The 18,326-nt window shown below is 42.6% G+C and overlaps 1 non-coding gene across 1 annotated transcript; it reads left to right on the top strand.

Annotated features, from left to right (window-relative positions):
- The first annotated feature begins 9,873 nt into the window (after positions 1–9,873).
- Positions 9,874–10,171, top strand: LOC146180554 (signal recognition particle RNA). Its single transcript, XR_014700471.1, has one exon.
- The last annotated feature ends 8,155 nt before the right edge of the window (positions 10,172–18,326 follow it).

Raw genomic sequence — 18,326 nt, 5'->3', positions numbered from 1 at the left:
TTGCAGATGTAACTGTCACTGACAAGTATTAAAATGCTAATTCTTTTAATCAGTTTTTCTGCTCCATATATACAGATAACGATGGCAAGATACCGCAGTTCGCAGTCAGTGACACGAACCCTCCGATACATAATATATGTATATCTGAAGAAGGCGTTCTATCGCTCTTACTTGATATTGATATTAAGAAGTCACAGGGAATTGATGGGATACCCAATGCCTTTCTTTTCAGGTATGCAGAATGGTGCGCTAAGTATCTATCGCTCATATTTAGAAAATCTCTGTCAGAAGCAGCACTTCCTAACGATTGGAAGTATGCTAAAATCACACCGATACCCAAATCAGAAAACAAATCGCTTCTTTCGTCTTACAGACCAATTTCACTTTTGCGCACATGCGGAAAAATTATGGAACATATAATCTTTAAACACATATCCATTTATCTTGAAAAACACAATTACATAGATCCTCGGCAGCACGGTTTCCGCAGGGGGGTGTCAACGGTCACACAACTACTTGAGGCAGTGCATGATTTTGCAGCAGCTATAGATAGACAGAGCCAAATAGATATTATCTTTTTAGATTTTGAGAAAGCGTTTGACTGTGTTTCCCACCAAAAGCTGTTATTAAAACTGGAACCAATACTTAGAAATGACACATTGTTTTCCTGAATAGCGGCGTATCTTTCGTCGCGGCACCAGTGCGTGTCGATTGAAGGTGCGTGTTCCAGTTATGGGCCGGTCCGGTCGGGCGTTCCGCAGCGGTCTGTTCTGGGGCCTCTTTTCTTTTTAGTATTTATTAACGATATCATCAGCAATGTGTCCGTGAAAATAAAACTTTTCGCAAATTATTGCATTATTTACAATGAAATTAAACATCCGAATGACCAGTCTGAGTTAAATTTATCGCTAGCTAAAATAGAAAACTGGTGCACAACATGGCAAATGAAAATAAATAAGAAAACAGTAGCAATGTCAATCACTCGTAAAAGAAAGCCCCTAACCTTTCCCTACTCCATTAATAGTCACCTCCTAGCATCCGTTGAAAGTTATATTTAGGTGTAATTCTAACCTCTGATCTCAGATGGAATGAACATGTGTGTTACATTGAAAAAAAGGCGATGCAAAAACTTGGTTACTTGCGAAGAACCGTACGCAAGTCTACTCAAGAAATAAAACTTCTAGCTTACAAAACATTTATCAGGCCACTTCTTGAATACGCTTCAGTAGTATGGGATCCTTATACTAAGATGAATATTAACAAACTCGAAAACATCAAAAAAAAAAATCAGCAAGGTTTGTTTATAGTTCGTACAGTTGGCACACTTCAGCAACCGCTCTAGTGCAAAAAGCTAATTTAGATCCTCTACAGTTACGTCGCTTTCATGAATGACTGAAGTACCGTCTTTGCCAAAAGTAACCAGGCTGCTCCGAAGGCTGCGGGAGCAAGTGCGTTGCCGTGTCGCGGCGTTGCGCTCGCTGTGGCTTATCGATGCTCGTCAGCTCGAGGGTGCAACAGCTGACGTAACTTCGCACCCTCACTCTCGCTCGTTGGATGATAAAAACTAGGCGCGTATGATGTGTGGGCTGCGGTTTCACGCGTGCGAAGCCTGGTTGTGCCCAGCGAGGGCGCTCAGTATAGCGACGGGGCTATTATCTCTTCTCGGCAACTGCGGAAAACAGAAAAGCAGGTGATAGCAGACCCCGTGAGCTCTTGTTCTTCGTTTCTAGGACGAATATGTGCTAGATTTGCCAGACAGTGCTGCTCTGGAACAAGGGTTCCGCGAACGAGAAAGCAGTCATGTGCATATAATGGCTAAGCGTGAGGAAGCTGTCATTATCGTTTGTTACCTATACCAAAACTTACCTACAAGCAAATGCAGGAATTTGTTAGAATCAAACATTGATCTTATTTATACACAGCCTCCCCAAGGGACTAGCACAATTTTCAAGCCTAAAAGAGAAATAAGGTGGCTTGGAAGGGTTCACAAGCTTTCCCTTAACTTTGTACCGGAGTTACGGTCCGTAAAATTGCAGTACGCAAGGTACCTCGGAGAAAGCATGTTGAAATTTCAATGTGCGTTATCATTCTTTATGTACAGGCGCATCAAACAAGCAGGAGAGGGCAATTCTGCTGGTGTGTTTCGGTAGCGGGTTGCAGAATACAAGCACGTATAATTATATAGCGAGAAACGCGACATCTGCTTCAGGGCAGCTGCCGAGGAGAGCGAATAGCCCCGTCGCTATACTGAGCGCCCTCGCTGGGCATAACCAAGCTTCGCACACGTGAAACCGCAGCCCGCACATCGTACGCGCCTAGTTTTTATCCTCCAACGAGCGAGAATGAGGGTGCGAAGTTACGCCAGCTCTTGTACCCTCGGAGCTGACGAGCACTGATAAGCAACAGGGAGCGCAACGCCGCCACACGGCCGCGCTCTTGCTCCGCCAGCCTTCGCAGCAGCCTGGTTACTTTTGGCAAAGACGGTACATGCATCTTCTCTACTATTATAAGCAAGGAATAAACCAGAAGCTATATATCGAACCTGTTATTCGGCGCAATACGCGTGCACATCACTTTAAAAAAACTAAAGAGTACACCTGCAAAACCAGCGTGTTTAAAAATTCTTTCTTCCCTAGAACAGTCAGTGAGTGGAACGCACTTCCTGCTGATATTGCAGGATGCCCGACCGTCGAGTCTATGTTATCAAAATTGAAAAAGTGTTCTTGATATATTCACGTGTAGTGCTTCTTTATTATTGTTGGCGTTTCTAGTATGTGTGGTTTGCCGTTGGTTATCTGTTCGGGTATTTTGCTCCTGTATTGCTCTTACCATTTCCTTGCGCATGTGGTTTCAATGTCTGCTTTTAATGTATCTTTCTTATTGTTTTTGTGGTCAATTTCACTGTATGAACAGCGCGTTGATGTGTTCGTATTTTAATCCATTTTTTGGTGGCAGGTCGACACCGGGATGTATTTTATTTCTTAGGTTTTTCCTCTTGTTAAGCTGGTTTTTCTTTTCTGCTGTGTATTTTAACAATGCATGTGATCCCACTCCTGCCTAAGGCCTTCTGTGAAGGCTGGTAGTATTCCTGAAATAAATAAATAAATAAATCTGTGGCCATTTCCGGTGGGACCATCGGTCAAGGCTGCGTCGTCCCCGTCGGGGTGGTAAGAGGTCCGAATTCAGGTGACTGGCCGTGGAGCCGGCGGCTAGCTGGGCGCTGATGAACCGGTGTGAGCTCCGTGTTCTTATCTCGTAGGCATACGCAAGTAGGGAAGCATATGCCCAGCACGACTCCACCAGATGTGTAGAGTCCCATACCTCAATCTAGGCAGTAGGTTGACGTACCAGTCATTGCCAGTCTGGAAGGCCTAGCTTGCAGATGTCGATCAAGATACTCTTCTGAGCTTTTTAGATGCTTATCTTTTAACTATGAGAAGCAGCTTGATGAACCGTGGAGAAAAGAGAAGCTACACTCCCGTACCTCCTAAATCTCTAATTAGTAAAACAGTGGCTGAAAGTCATCCCTTCAACTTTTCATGGAACCTTTAAGAACATCTTGCTTCATATGCACATAATAATTGCGTGATAGGCTTAAATTGAATGTCAAGTAATACTGTCTCTTATACGGAATAGTCTGCATCACGAAGGAATATATTTAAAATTTCAGTGTACTTAAAGCAGGCTGCGAAAGCGTTATTGACAAAAAGCACAGACGCTTTCTTTTTTGCCAATGACAGACGTCAAAGCATGTGTAGGAATATCGTGTTAAGCTTCCTAAACGCAGTATTTGGTGCATTCCTTACACACATGTAATTAGAATTATATTTAAAACTAATGAAACTGATAAGTGATGATGATTAGCTGCTACTGAAACTTTGTTAGAAGAAAATATATTAGGACATATCAAATACTCACTGAATACACCGAGGCATGTAAAGAAGTAAACTAACTCATATTTTGTGCAGATCGGGAAGTAGCAAAATATTCAGCAAGCGATTTTGCTCTCCATCTCCAAGAGGCTTGCTAAAATGTTTTCTCGGGGAAGGAATTATTTTCAGGAATATACTCCATGCCACAGCGTACTGCGTCACATATTATAATTAAGAGAGTATTAAAATTGCAGTACAACCTTTTAATAAATTAAGGTAGGGTTTAGTTTTAAAATGAAGACCTGATTCTACGATGCTCTCCAACGCAATTCGTTTCGTCGTAATTTCGTGCAGAAAACTGAAACTGGGCGCATTGGACGGGCAGACAGCGTGGTAGAAAAATCAAGTACACATTTATTGGGAAAATAAAGGTGAGAGTAAGGAAAGTCATCAGAAAAAGGGGTGACAATTCCGGACGGTATTGATTCACGGAACAAGTGATACGTCAGATATGCATTCCATAGGAGATAAATGGGCCAAACAAATTAGTAATATGTGATTTGATATTTCAATTTTGCCGCTGAAGCGACAGGTCGGCCTAATTTGTGCGAACGATTTTGGAAATTCGTATTTGTTAGGAGAGGTATCGTTTTGAAGATTGCTCTACTCCATCTTTTGCTGTATGTTTACTGAGTTGCGCGAAGGTGGCAGCGAGGTGACCGGCAATCTGAAGGGTTCCAGGCACAAGGCGACGTCGACGGTTCGTCTGGCTCATACAGCTGCCTTCTTTTGGAAACGTTTTTTACTCAGCCATGACAGTTCAGAGAAAACTCGCAAAAACTTCAAGCATACTGATGCCATCAATGTCTGACAATGCGACTAAACTGCATTACCTGCTTGCGGTCGTACAGTATTATATTCTCTTGTAGAAAACAGTCACACTTAGGGCCCGTCACTGCTCCCCTCTCTCTTATCTCGGAGCTGTCGCCCTCTCGCGGGTGCCCTCTGCGGTGAAGAACGTGGGGAAGGCGCCCCACCCGTGGTGCTTAAATGCAATGTGCCGCGGCTCTCCCGCTATCTTCCTCGGCGGCGACGCAAGCAAGTGACGGCGCGTGAGTGCGCATGTTGTGCGTGCACCGAAGCCAGTGCGGACAGGGACGGGCCATGAGCTCGGACGCGTCCACGAAGCCATACGGACTACTCAGGTGAACCAAGCCGTTGCTTGATCGCGCGCACAGCCGATGACGACCATTAAACGGTTAACCATTTGGTTCTCGGTGCTCGTGTTGTTCCTAGAGGCCACCACTGTGGTCTGAGATGGCGGAATGGCGTTCGGCTTCCAGAATGGAACCGCAGCCCCTTACAGAATCCCACACTCTATATTCCACTGTAACCAGCAGAAATACAGTTGAAAAGAGCACCGCACTATTACATAGTCGATAAGCACATCGTTACACAGCAGAGGATGACTACATAAAGGGAATCAAAGACTCAAGCCTGTCAGTTGGCCGTGTCCCTGTCTGTTCCCTTTTCTTCTGTCGTGTCAGAGATTTCTTAGAAATAATGACCGGCAGAGAGAGATGAGCACACGTTTGTTTGAAATGAACGGCTGAGAAAACGAATAAACATGACTACGCAGAAAATCCTTGCAAATTGAACTGGGCTCCGCTTGCGATGCCCCGCGTCATCATCGAAAGTTGTAATGCCTTTCCTTGGATTGAAGGGCCAAAGCTAAAACCTCTGGCTTTGTTTCAGTCGCGTAGTATCCCAGTTAGATCATTACAGTGTGATTGCAACACAAGACATCCTGCAAAGCACTAGAATGCGTCTCATATTTTTTGCAATCGTTTACGAGTTGCTTTGTACTGAAATGAAACAAAATCTCTCGCAAATGACTGTTAATGAAGAAGAGAGAAACCGCATCACCGTACGGGGAAAGTAAGCGCAAACAAAGAGACAAACACTAGAGGAGACAAGACAACGCGCTACTGGCAACTGATTCTTTTATTGAAATCGACACACAATACATAAGAACATCGTCACACCACCTATCGGCTCCCTACGCGTCAGAAGGCAATATTATCTAACATAAAATTCCATGTTCAACCTAGGTTGATCTAAACCCGATAAAAACACCTTACTCTTTAAAAACAACAAATCGACACGTGGTACGTAAAAGGACAAAGAAAAAAACAAACAAACAATAAGCAATAAATTTCATGTTTACCATAGGGTGGACTAAAACCGATAAAAACACAGATAACTTTGAAAACAAAATGACACGTGGTGTAAAGGGCCAAAGTAACATGATGGAATGAATAAGAAGTGAGCAGTACTTAAAAACAACCCAACCCCCAGAAATCGTGTAACATCCTAAACCTTCTTCAATGTTTTAAGCACTATAAGCACCTTGTGCCACCACAAACAGGCAAACAAAACTTCTATGATGATGGGACCCAGTGAAATGCTGATAAGTGAAGACGACATAAAAAGCACGCGAAAGCATACAACCCATAACGAACACATGTACCAGCGTAAGCATTCACCAAAGGTTTCGTCTTCTGGATACACACAGTACATATTAGCACACCTCGTATTCTTGTTCTGTTCAGCCAAATTTTTCCAAAAAACATTCCTCACTCTTATACAGGGAACCCGAGGCATCGCTAACACAATTTTGGCCTTTCTTTCTAATCCAAAATGCCTCCTTTAGTTCGCGGGCAACACGTTCGCGGCTTTAGTCCAAAACACCCGTTCTTTCTAAAATGGGTTTGCACTGGCGATCACAGTCCTTACAATGCAGCGGCAGATTGGACCCCGTTCCAGTGTTCATTGACCGTTCATGCTCCGTTAATCTTTCATTCAAACAGCGCCCCGTTTGCCCAACTTACGTCTTACCACAAGTGAGAGGAACCTGATATATAACCCCTTCATTGCACTCTACGTACCTATGCCCATGCTTTGTTCCACATGTTCTGTCTTTCTGTTTCTCTCAGTTTATACGAGGACACAACGCGGCCAGCTTACAGGGGGCAGAGAAAACTACTGGTACCTTAAACTTGGAGGCTACTTTTTTCAAGTTATGGGCTACCCGATGGCTATAGGGAATAACCACTGGCCTATTTATTTCGGTTTCAGGATTCGACTGTTTGTTTTTCTTTCCTTTTACTTTTTTAGACCTGCAGCTATCTATAGCAGGTGATATGTTATGCTGGATGTACCACCCGCGTGCGCAGAAAGGATTTTTATCCTATGAATCAGTGCACTCAAAGACAGTGAAGCGAGCCATTGCAACATCAGCCCTAGAGGCAGCCATTGTAAAGTCATGTCCCCATACTATGCAAGCAAGTTTCCAGCAACAGGTAGCCAGGCTTGAGAATGCAGGCTTCCCCCAGTCAGTCATGACGGGGGTAGTGGAGTCGCTTCTTCAAAAAGTAAAGGGAAAGAAAAGCAAACAGTCGAATCCTGAAACCGAAATAAATAGGCCAGTGGTTATTCCCTATAGCCATCGGGTAGCCCATAACTTGAAAAAAGTAGCCTCCAAGTTTAAGGTACCAGTAGTTTTCTCTGCCCCCTGTAAGCTGGCCGCGTTGTGTCCTCGTATAAACTGAGAGAAACAGAAAGACAGAACATGTGGAACAAAGCATGGGCATAGGTACGTAGAGTGCAATGAAGGGGTTATATATCAGGTTCCTCTCACTTGTGGTAAGACGTAAGTTGGGCAAACGGGGCGCTGTTTGAATGAAAGATTAACGGAGCATGAACGGTCAATGAACACTGGAACGGGGTCCAATCTGCCGCTGCATTGTAAGGACTGTGATCGCCAGTGCAAACCCATTTTAGAAAGAACGGTGATTTTGGACCAAAGCCGCGAACGTGTTGCCCGCGAACTAAAGGAGGCATTTTGGATTAGAAAGAAAGGCCAAAATTGTGTTAGCGATGCCTCGGGTTCCCTGTATAAGAGTGAGGAATGTTTTTTGGAAAAATTTGGCTGAACAGAACAAGAATACGAGGTGTGCTAATATGTACTGTGTGTATCCAGAAGACGAAACCTTTGGTAAATGCTTACGCTGGTACATGTGTTCGTTATGGGTTGTATGCTTTCGCGTGCTTTTTATGTCGTCTTCACTTATCAGCGTTTCACTGGGTCCCATCATCATAGAAGTTTTGTTTGCCTGTTTGTGGTGGCACAAGGTGCTTATAGTGCTTAAAACATTGAAGAAGGTTTAGGATGTTACACGATTTTTGGGGGTTGGGTTGTTTTTAAGTACTGCTCGCTTCTTATTCATTCCATCATGTTACTTTGGCCCTTTACACCACGTGTCATTTTGTTTTCAAAGTTATCTGTGTTTTTATCGGTTTTAGTCCACCCTATGGTAAACATGAAATTTATTGCTTATTGTTTGTTTGTTTTTTTTCTTTGTCCTTTTACGTACCACGTGTCGATTTGTTGTTTTTAAAGAGTAAGGTGTTTTTATCGGGTTTAGATCAACCTAGGTTGAACATGGAATTTTATGTTAGATAATATTGCCTTCTGACGCGTAGGGAGCCGATAGGTGGTGTGACGATGTTCTTATATATTGTGTGTCGATTTCAATAAAAGAATCAGTTGCCAGTAGCGCGTTGTCTTGTCTCCTCTCTTGTGTTTGTCTCTTTGTTTGCGCTTGCTTTCCCCGTACGATCATGAACCAACTAGCCAGCAACAAGTTCTACTTCAGTAACAAACCGCATCACGCGAGCACTCAGCAGCTGATGTCTATTCGTAATTTGTTAGGTACGGCTTCAGTTCCTCTATTGCTTTTATTTGGGCAGAAGAATGAAATGAAAAGGATAACAGCACCGAATTTAATACAAAACAGGTTGTGAACGACGAAAAAAATGAGACTCATAGAAGTGTTTTGTCAGATATTTTCATATTTCCTTCACGCTGTAATGCTCTAACTGGGATAATACGTAACGGCAATAAAGACAAAAATTTGAAAAGTTCAATAAGAAGATTTTGTATATGAAATATAAAAGATGGAGTCCCTTAACGTTTTCCTTTGGCACGCCATCCTACTGAAGCATTGTGCAAATAAAGAAGCTGTATTTAAACACATTTCCCCTTCGATCGCATTGATACACTTGTTCGGTATTGCCTATGTAGTGCAGGCAAAAATATTCTCCTTAGTCATAGCACTGTTTTTGTATCCGTGGTGGTTTAAAGAGAAATTCTCTGTATTTGCACAGTATTTCTTCCTTAGGGAAATTCAGGCTGCTCAACAGTAACAATATTTGCACGTAATATATTAGCAGACGAGCATCAAGGCTATATAATAACTTATGAGAACTATTCGATATCGTTTATAAAAATGAGTAAATTGATCGCAATTCATTTTCTTTATGTAAAGGCGATAATTCTTTGGAAACACCCATAACTCGAATAACCTGAGAGGCAGAAAAGGCCAATTCCCTTAAACGAACTTGGGTGATTTACAATAATGTAAATTTCTTGCAGGTTATCGTGCGGTGCTCCATTTCTTGCACATCGAAATATTCAAACTGCGGTCTCGTCAAGACGAAACTTCTTTCCACCGAGCATGGTTTAGGATTTGCATACGCACGTGCAAGAATGTTCGCTTCCATAATTTTGAAACAAAGAGCAGGCGCTCTAGAGGATCAACTATCCGAGATGTTAAGTATAGCCATTCTATTATGTGTTAAGGCCATTCAAAATATCGCGCTCTTTGCATCGGCCTCCCATCTTTCGAACAGGTATCGAAGCTCCGGTTTAGTACCGAGGTTGGCGCCACTGAGCAAAAACCAGACGCCATTGCGCAAGCGTATATTTCAGCACTTTGATATTTCAGCTGTCAATCAGAACTGATCCCAGAAATTTCCTTATAAGAACATGAAATCACATGTGCGCTGGAGACAACATCCAGTTTAAAAAGAATTATTGTGACTATGAGGGAATTAGACTTAGGTGCATATAAATACCAGCCCTATTGATCGCGTCTCCGCCGGGGGTAGTGGCGTGCCCCTGTAATCCAGCTGCTTGGAGGCTGGCGTTAGAGGACGGGTTGAGGCTGGGAGGCCTGCCCCACGTCTGCCCATGTTGATCGGGTGTCCGCGCTAAGCTGGGCGCCGATATGGTGGCCCCGGGGGAGCTCGGTGGCGACCAGGTCGCCTAAGGAGGAGCGAACCGGCCCAGGGCGGAAACGCAGCAGGCAAAAGCTCCCGCGTTCTGCAGTAGCGGGATCGCACCTGTGAATGTGCGGCGTGGGTAGCCCAGACAATACACTCGGACCTAGTGCCTTGTTTTTTTTTTAAAGCAGCCATTGGAATCGCACAAAGGGCTACTTCAAATATTTCCCCATCTATCGGCACTGAATGTCATATGCTTTCAAAAGGGAGTTGACACTACGGCGCTCAAGCAAACTTGCACGCGTTTGAATTTCATTTTGGTTTCCTCTGCCACATTTTTTTTTCTTTTTTTGCAGCGACCACGGGTACCGGTGTTGCACTCTGATGCTGCACTTCTTCCCATTGCCCTCGGCGGCTGCATGTCGATGGAGGCGAAACGGAGTGGCGCCCGTGTGCTGTGCGATGTGAGTGCAAGTTAAAGAACCCCAGGTGGTCGAAATTTCCGGATCCCTCCACTACGACGTCTTTCATAACCTGTGTCGCTTTTGGACGTTAAACCCCACAAACCAAACCATCTTCCTATTGATTTGTCTTTGTAAAATCTCAGACATGCAAGTGATGGTTCTGTCGGGATTCTGCCTACTGAAATGCAGACTCATCGTCCGCTGAACCAGATGCTTAATTTATGCAAATTATTTTATGCCAAGCAAATACCTCTATGCTTGTTGTATTTACATACATACATGAACTTTATTGCGAGAAATATACATGCAATAAATAGCGGGTGCCCGCACAAGCGCAAGCGCTTGTGGGCGGGCAACGGCAGTCACAGCGGTATACATTCAATATAAAAACGCAGATAGTACACGGTCAGTCAAAAAAGAAAAAGAAAAAAAAGCTAGTACAATGCATATATAGTTTTCTCAGTACAATCAATAGCTAAAAAGACACTGAAACCTATAGTCAATAAACGTAACAAAATCGGCAAAAAAAAATTCTTTTTGATTCTTTTTTTCTAAATATATCTCCCCAAATGTTGTTCGCAATAATATTGATGATTAAACATGTTCCTATGACTAGAGTTCATCATTTTTTTTTATCTTGCGTTCTATATGCAATCCGCCTTTAAAGGTCGCCTTAATAATGTAGTGTAAACTCATTGAAGTACCACTTTATCTACACTCAGGATGGCGTCTATTGAAATACAGGCCCGTCGTCAGCTGATTTACACGCTCTCAATTGTCCAAACTCTTTTATATGATGCCAGAAAGGCTGCTCTTTGTGGCATGTCTACTGCGGTGCAATCAATGACCAAAATAAATAATAGAAGCAAATTTGTATACTACAGTGAGCCCTATTTGGAGGTGTGATTATTTTTTTTTTTTGAAAATGTTTAGCACACATAGCAATTTTCGCTACCTGCCTTCTACACAGTGTGCTTATGCACTGCGGGAAAAAGCTGGCTGCCTCATTGTTTTCATAAGCGCTATAATAAAATGACTAAGTAATGTCAACATAGAAGCCCCGGGTTGTACGAAAAAAAAAGTACACTTAAATAAGCGTATTCTGCTGTATTCCTGCCTTTTATTGTCAGTTCTGAAAGAAAACTTAGTGCTGCTGACATTTTCGGTATGTGTAACTGCTAATTTGTTGAAAGAATTTTTCTCTACCGCAAAGCAGGGCACGCATGAACGTAAGCGTTCCAGGAAGCCAGATTCAGTTTCGTTTTACTGTCGATAGTTGCCGCCACAGGCGCACTTATCGCAAGGAATGCGTCGAGAGCGCAAATTTTGAAATCACTGCAGTATACTTACAAGGAGAATTACAAATTAAAATTTGTAAATTTCACAAGTGGCGTCAATGGCCAGGCATCTGCATTCGATAGTGGCAAGAAATATTTACAGCCTATGTGAAAATGCTTTGATGGATGGCATTTGAAGCTGCCCAGTATTCGAATATGCGCTCATGTTTCTCCAAAGAGCTTAACACGTAAAAAACAAAAAATACGCACAGATATAAACAAAACTTAAAAATGAAGGTAGTTTTTCGTTTTGCTCCCAAAACATAAAGTTGTGGGAACTGCAATTCTTAATATTGCTTGACATGAAGACATACGGAATTTTTATTTGATAAGTATATTTTCGGGAGTATACTGTTGCCAAGACACACGTAATTTGCCGTAAAAAGAATCGTGCAATACAATGACTCTTATATGAGCAACCAAATACGTAGTTTTCAAAAGAAATTATTTTTGCCGTTTGTGTAAAAAGCGAGATAGTAGCTTCGGACACAATAATTTTATATTAGTTTTTAAAACCACAAAAAGAAAGCTAGTTCCCTAACCTTTCTCGGCAAAATGAAATCTCACGATAGTTCCCTGCAAAGGCGAACTCTTATTTTTAGACGATAAGGAAGCACTATGAAAATACAACGCTCACTGGATAAGTGATGACGTGACTGCACTGCCAAATTTGAATTGTTTCTGATCTAGTCTATCTTGTCATGCCTATTCTACTGGACTATCTGTAACTGCAAACCTGCATTTCGTTGTTCCACACAACGAAGCCAAAATGATGGAGACCATTAAGGGGAAATGCGGGGCAAAAATCGCAATTTGTATAAAAAGTGTGTTGGTAGTTTGTTTTGTTGTGATTATGCATTTATTGAAGAAAATTATCGGAAAGTCTGGTTGTCTCCTGTGCAGCCGAAATATATATATTTTTCCAGTAATGCACTCACAGCTGAAAGAACCTACGAACGCTAATTTCGACACCTAGAAATTGAAAATAGTGCATGCCCATGTTAGGATGATTGTCTTCCGCGCTCTTTAGTAAAAAAGGACAGGCAATGAAGAGTACAGCAGAGAGCTGAAACGCAAAGTAGAAAAACAAATTGGTGACACGGCCACTTAGGATTGGCTGGTAAACGGAAATATAAGCTTGGATTGAATAAAAACGCGCCACGTAACGTCCGAACGCTCTTTGTGCACCACTTGTATCCGGGATAATCAAAGTGCTCGGCAGGTAGGAGACAGAAATGAAGCCTGGACGAAAACTCACGCCCAGAAAGCAACAAAGCAAAGCATTTTATGAACGCAGACGAGGGCAGAATACAGGTGTAAAGCTGAAACAAAAACAGGCAACTCGAATTAATCGGTACAGAACAGTGCATTGTTCAAAAGGATGACCCAACGTAAGCAGCAGGTCGCTTTAATTTATTACTTTGGCCTTATTTAAAAAGGAAGTTCTGAAATCTCTGAGATTATTTTTCGCATTTCGTACTTTATGTAAGAACACAATTGTGATATGAATCACCATCTCCAAACGATTTCGCCAAAGGCTGCTTTAAAGGCGGTTTCTGAACTAAATGTTTGTTTGGAACAAGATAAGATACTTTTTGGATTCCTAATTATCCTGTAAGGAAAACAAGCGTCAAATATGTCACATGTAATGGAAAAAAATGGAGTTCTTTGTTAAAGTGGTCAGATATTAAATATCAGTCATAAAGAAGCCATAAATTCCTAATCCTGCCCAATGAACTGCTTGGAAGTTATCCAAACAGAAAGAGTTAGCACATATTCATGATTTTTGTAATCATAGTTTTGTTAACCTGACGCACTTATATACTCTTTATTACTTCTACAACATTTTTCTACATGTTCTAAGATGATGAAACTTAGACTATATTCCAAAGAGAGGAAGATAAGCCATCCACCCCTCAAACTTTTATTGTAATTGGTGCAACTGTTCAGAAGTTGACCCCTCATTCTCGCATGCCAAGCTTCATTTGACAAGTCTGTGACAATACTGCGTCCTTCGGTGCTTGTTTCTACCTACACACATTTATCAGCACAGTATCGCCAGGTGCCACTGATGCATGTAAAACACAACATGACATGCATATCAATCTCGGCTTGCTCCCAAGTCCTACAATAATGCTTTTCGTGGCCTGTAGCGCGGCCGGCTGTCAAAACAAAAGTCCTGATTTTGAATCCCATCTAAAATTAAAACGTTCTTTTATGCGAAACCGACTGTATGTATCTTATGATGTAACTAAATAAAATAAGTTACATCATAAGATACATTCGGCAACTTTGAATTACCTCATTACGTCTAATCGCCGAACCAATATTACTTCACGCCTGATTCACATCTAACGGCGTTGCAGGTTGTTCGAGGTTCCTGCGTAGTATGACGTCACGCAGCTGTCAACAAATCAAAATGTTTTGTTGCGCCAACTACGCCTATTCTGCCTCACGGAACCTTGACACTATCTTTGGGAAGAATGAAGAGTGCTAAACTCTAAATCCGACGCAGTTTGAATTAGGAGTCTTAGGTATTAGCACATGCCGTTAGCTGGCATCGCAACGTCATCATAACATTCATAGCGGAAAAGCGGCACAGACGAGCAGAAGAGGAAAATAAAAACAGTACACAAGCCGTGCAGTGCTTGATGTCATACTTTCTGCCTATTTATGTAAGGCATCTTCAGTGCCACGATTGGTTATAGTGTAGGCTGGTGGGATGGAAAGAGTGACAGAAGCAAATTCCGTAAAATATCGCTCACAAATAAAGTACGAAAAAAACTTCTCAGGCGTATACAAGCGTGCTCTGTCATGTTTGTATATTTCAGTAAGACTCTAAAGCTGTACGTAGAGTTAAGCGCAGCAGGAATAGAGGCAGCGATCAAAGTTAGTCAAATATTTTTGCGAGCATCAAAGAAAGGATCGAAGCTCTGTGACACTTTCCTTTGGCTAAAATAAATCATGTATTGACTTAGGAATAGAGCTGTACCTAAATATGCTCTTTGCGTAGTGACCTGTATACGGGGTATATACTTTGACTTTTCAAGATATCTATCTTTATCGATGGTTGTTCTTTTGTTGAGTACAGTATAAAATAACGTTAAGTGCTAGTGATTTCCTCTGATTTCGGCCATGCGCGGTGGCCACTCCTGACATGAGTAAAAGCACGGTCTTATTGAGAATTGACAGTCAGCTTGGGTAAAACAAGAAGCCGGTGTCAGTATTCAAGCAATGATAAGTCTTAAGGAGTTGTCTAAGCCCAAGCACAGCACGCATACATCAGGATAGTACGTGCACTAAACAACATCAAAACCAATTATAAGGGTTAAACGCTGCTGAACCAAATATTGAGCGAAAACATTAGCTGCGGATGACGGAGCGTTCTTCTCTTTTTTTTTCTTCCTCAGCCCACATATAAAGCCCTGCTTTAACCAATCCGTATGAACGTATGAAGCCAGGGTCCTAGTAGGCTGATTCTAACATAACCCTGCCATGTGAAACGAGAGAGCCAAGTTGGCAGCTCCTGCCGACCGCTTGAGTTAGTTGCCCGGCTCTCACCCTAGTGTTACGTGGGGTCTGACGTGACAGCGTCACGTTGGTAAGACATGGCTACCGGCCGCGTTAGGCTGAAGGCACCAAACCTGGAGTAGCATTGCGTTCACAATAATATATTTCCTTTAGGTGAACCGGAGAGTAGTTAAGCTATTTCCTGGGTAAACGTAGCACGTAATTAGCCAAAAGTGTTATTGAGGTACTGTAGGAGAAAAACAGTGGCCGCAGCAATACACACATTGCTTTAATGGGTCATCAGATTATAGCCAGGAGGATCGATACCGATGCGATAGACAGGAGAGGGATGTACGTAAGTAGGGTGCAAATGACCAGCAGGTAACAGTCGCTTTTGTGTCTGGTGTTTACACGCGTCTCATGTGCCGATAAAGCGAAAAAAGCGACACGTACGGGGATCGACACCCCGCACCTAGACTAAATGACTTAATGGGGAGATAAGTATGCATTAAAGAGGAATAAACATGTACTGGAGGATATGGGCACGGAGCCAAACAATTAGGGCCCAGAACCGTAATCTTCGTCGACCAATTCTTCTACATCTTTCTTCCTCCTTCCGGCCGTCACAAAATGAAGCTACTGATTTTGCTAAACGACCAGAAGAAGTCGTTGCCCTGTTTTGTCCGCAACGACGCACTTCACCGTCTATGAAACCTGCGCTGTTATAACATCGCGTAGTCGCCGCCTGCCCATTCATCTAGACTCAGAACTCTGCAAATTTGTAACCTGTGATGAGACACCGGAAGGGCGCCACCGGTTAAAGCATGACTTCTATTTTAAACGCAACTAAGTTGTACACAGCTAAAGGAATTGTCCACACCCAATACCATAATGTTCACACCTAATAAAGCGTACGCTTAGAACCAAATATTTAAACCTTATAAGATATATGTAATGTTTAAGTGTAATTGCATACCGGTAGAAGTACTTGGCGAAACCAATATAAGGGTGTTTAGCGCTGTTAAAATGAAGGAGTACACAATATGATAATGAAAACCCTTTTTGTTATTGCTACTAAGTTTTGTCTCTTCTAAAATGATTTTAATGACCAGCACCCGCCATCTGGATTAATTGTAAACACATCCAAATATGTCCAGCATTATCTGGACTCGGACAGAAAAAGAATAAATAGAGGAAAAATGCATTTTAAAGTATCAAGTGTCAATTGAAACCGTGTAACTCGCGCAGTCGTTATGTAAGAAAACGAGCACGTTCTTCGCATTGTGAAAGAAATCGCCTTGAGATAACTTTTCGTCGTGTATAACATTGATCTCTGTTACATGGTGCTGACTGGGAACGTTAGAGAAAACTAGGTTGTTGTATAGTTCAAACCTAGAACAAAGCGAGATCCTGTTCTGATGAAGTGAACGATGACAACACTTTTTATCAAATATATAAATCTGGGCAAATCTTATCACATATACGTTAACGAGCACCTTTGCCCTGTCCTGAAAACACTCGGGCCGGCTTGCACGATAAAGTCCGAGCTAAGTTCAGACTTAAATGGTGTCTTTAGAAAGACGAAGCTTATTTAAGACGGCTCGTGTTCCGAACGTCGAACGCTTCGGGTTCATGTTCACCAGAGTGGCTTCCCAGAACGGCCTCAGCAAACACTTGGGGCATTTTTCCTCGTAACACAATCTTAAGCCGCAAAAAGCAATGGTACGGATTTTACACAACGCAAAATTGACGGAATGTGTACATCTTACAGCAGGGACAGTGCCAGCGCATCCCTGTATTTCCCTAATTTCTCTACTTAGAAACCTGCCGTCATTGTGTCTTAACCAAGACCGCACTAGAGTCGTAATCATACAAGCGACTTATTCAAGTCAGGACTGAAGCCCAGTCTTAACTCCAGTCTTAAGCGGCCATGCTAGTGGCTTATCCTTTAGACTCCAGTTAAGTCTGGACTTACCTAAGACAGTGTTAAGATTGTTTTGTGCAAGCGGGCTTCGGTGTATCTATTGGTACGAAACGTAAGGAGGGCTAGAACAACGTTGCTGGAATAAAATAAGTTTCACAGCTCCCCATACCGCCCAGCGGAGGAGTTTGTCCCAAGTGGCGGTCGCGAGAACTAGCGCCGCTGCAGTCAACTCTTGCTCTTTCACGGGCGCGTCGTCTGCTGGAGCGGCCAGCACACAAGTAGGTTTTGCGTGCCGCCTTTGAACTTTACATGACTGCAGTATAATTATAACTACATTACGACAGCTTTGGCTTCGAAGCGATACGTTACCATGGAGAACGCGTTTGTGGTATACGAAGTTCATTTGTTAATGCTGTGAAACAACTGTGAGCGCCGTCGGCTTGCTCAGAAGCACTGTTTCTTGCTTTACTCCCTGGCCTGTGTTTTGTACTATGCTCTTTCAGGCCATGGATCCCGATATGCAAACAAATTAGTCAAATCTTCAGTGCATAGGAGCACTCTAGCTTAGAAGGTAACACATTGGATGTCACGTTTACTGCTGCGCTGCGCAGATTGCCTCCATTACAGGCATAAATCTGCTGGCTTTGGCAAGCTGTTCAGTGTATGAAGTCTGCCTACTCGCGTCAAATGATATAGTGAAAACAGATTACAAATAAACTGCTTCTGTCATCGCCTAATCAGAAGCGCTTTTCCTAATTTCTCACATTTGAGGTATGGCGTGGAACATAGCTCCGAATCGGCACTCTCGCACTCCCGAATATAGCAATGTAAAACAAAATTATTCCTTTATCGTCTAAAACCACGTCAGTTGTGAAGAGGTATTTAATGAATTCGCTAAAAGAAGAATAAATGAGAATGGGCGTGTGTGCACTGCGAAAGGAAATGACTGAACAAGCGCATGAGTCTATTGAAAAACCTTACATTGCGAGTAATCAAGTCGCGCCCTTGAGAGATTCCCCTCCCCCTTTACACACAGACAGAAAATAAATACGACGTAATTGTACTGCTTGTAGGGGCAGTTAATATAATTTCA

Source organism: Amblyomma maculatum, chromosome 8 (genome assembly GCF_055883805.1).
Source record: "Amblyomma maculatum isolate TAMU_Amacu chromosome 8, ASM5588380v1, whole genome shotgun sequence".
In the NCBI taxonomy this organism is placed as follows: Eukaryota; Metazoa; Arthropoda; class Arachnida; order Ixodida; family Ixodidae; genus Amblyomma; species Amblyomma maculatum.
This window is presented reverse-complemented; position numbering and strand designations above follow the sequence as displayed.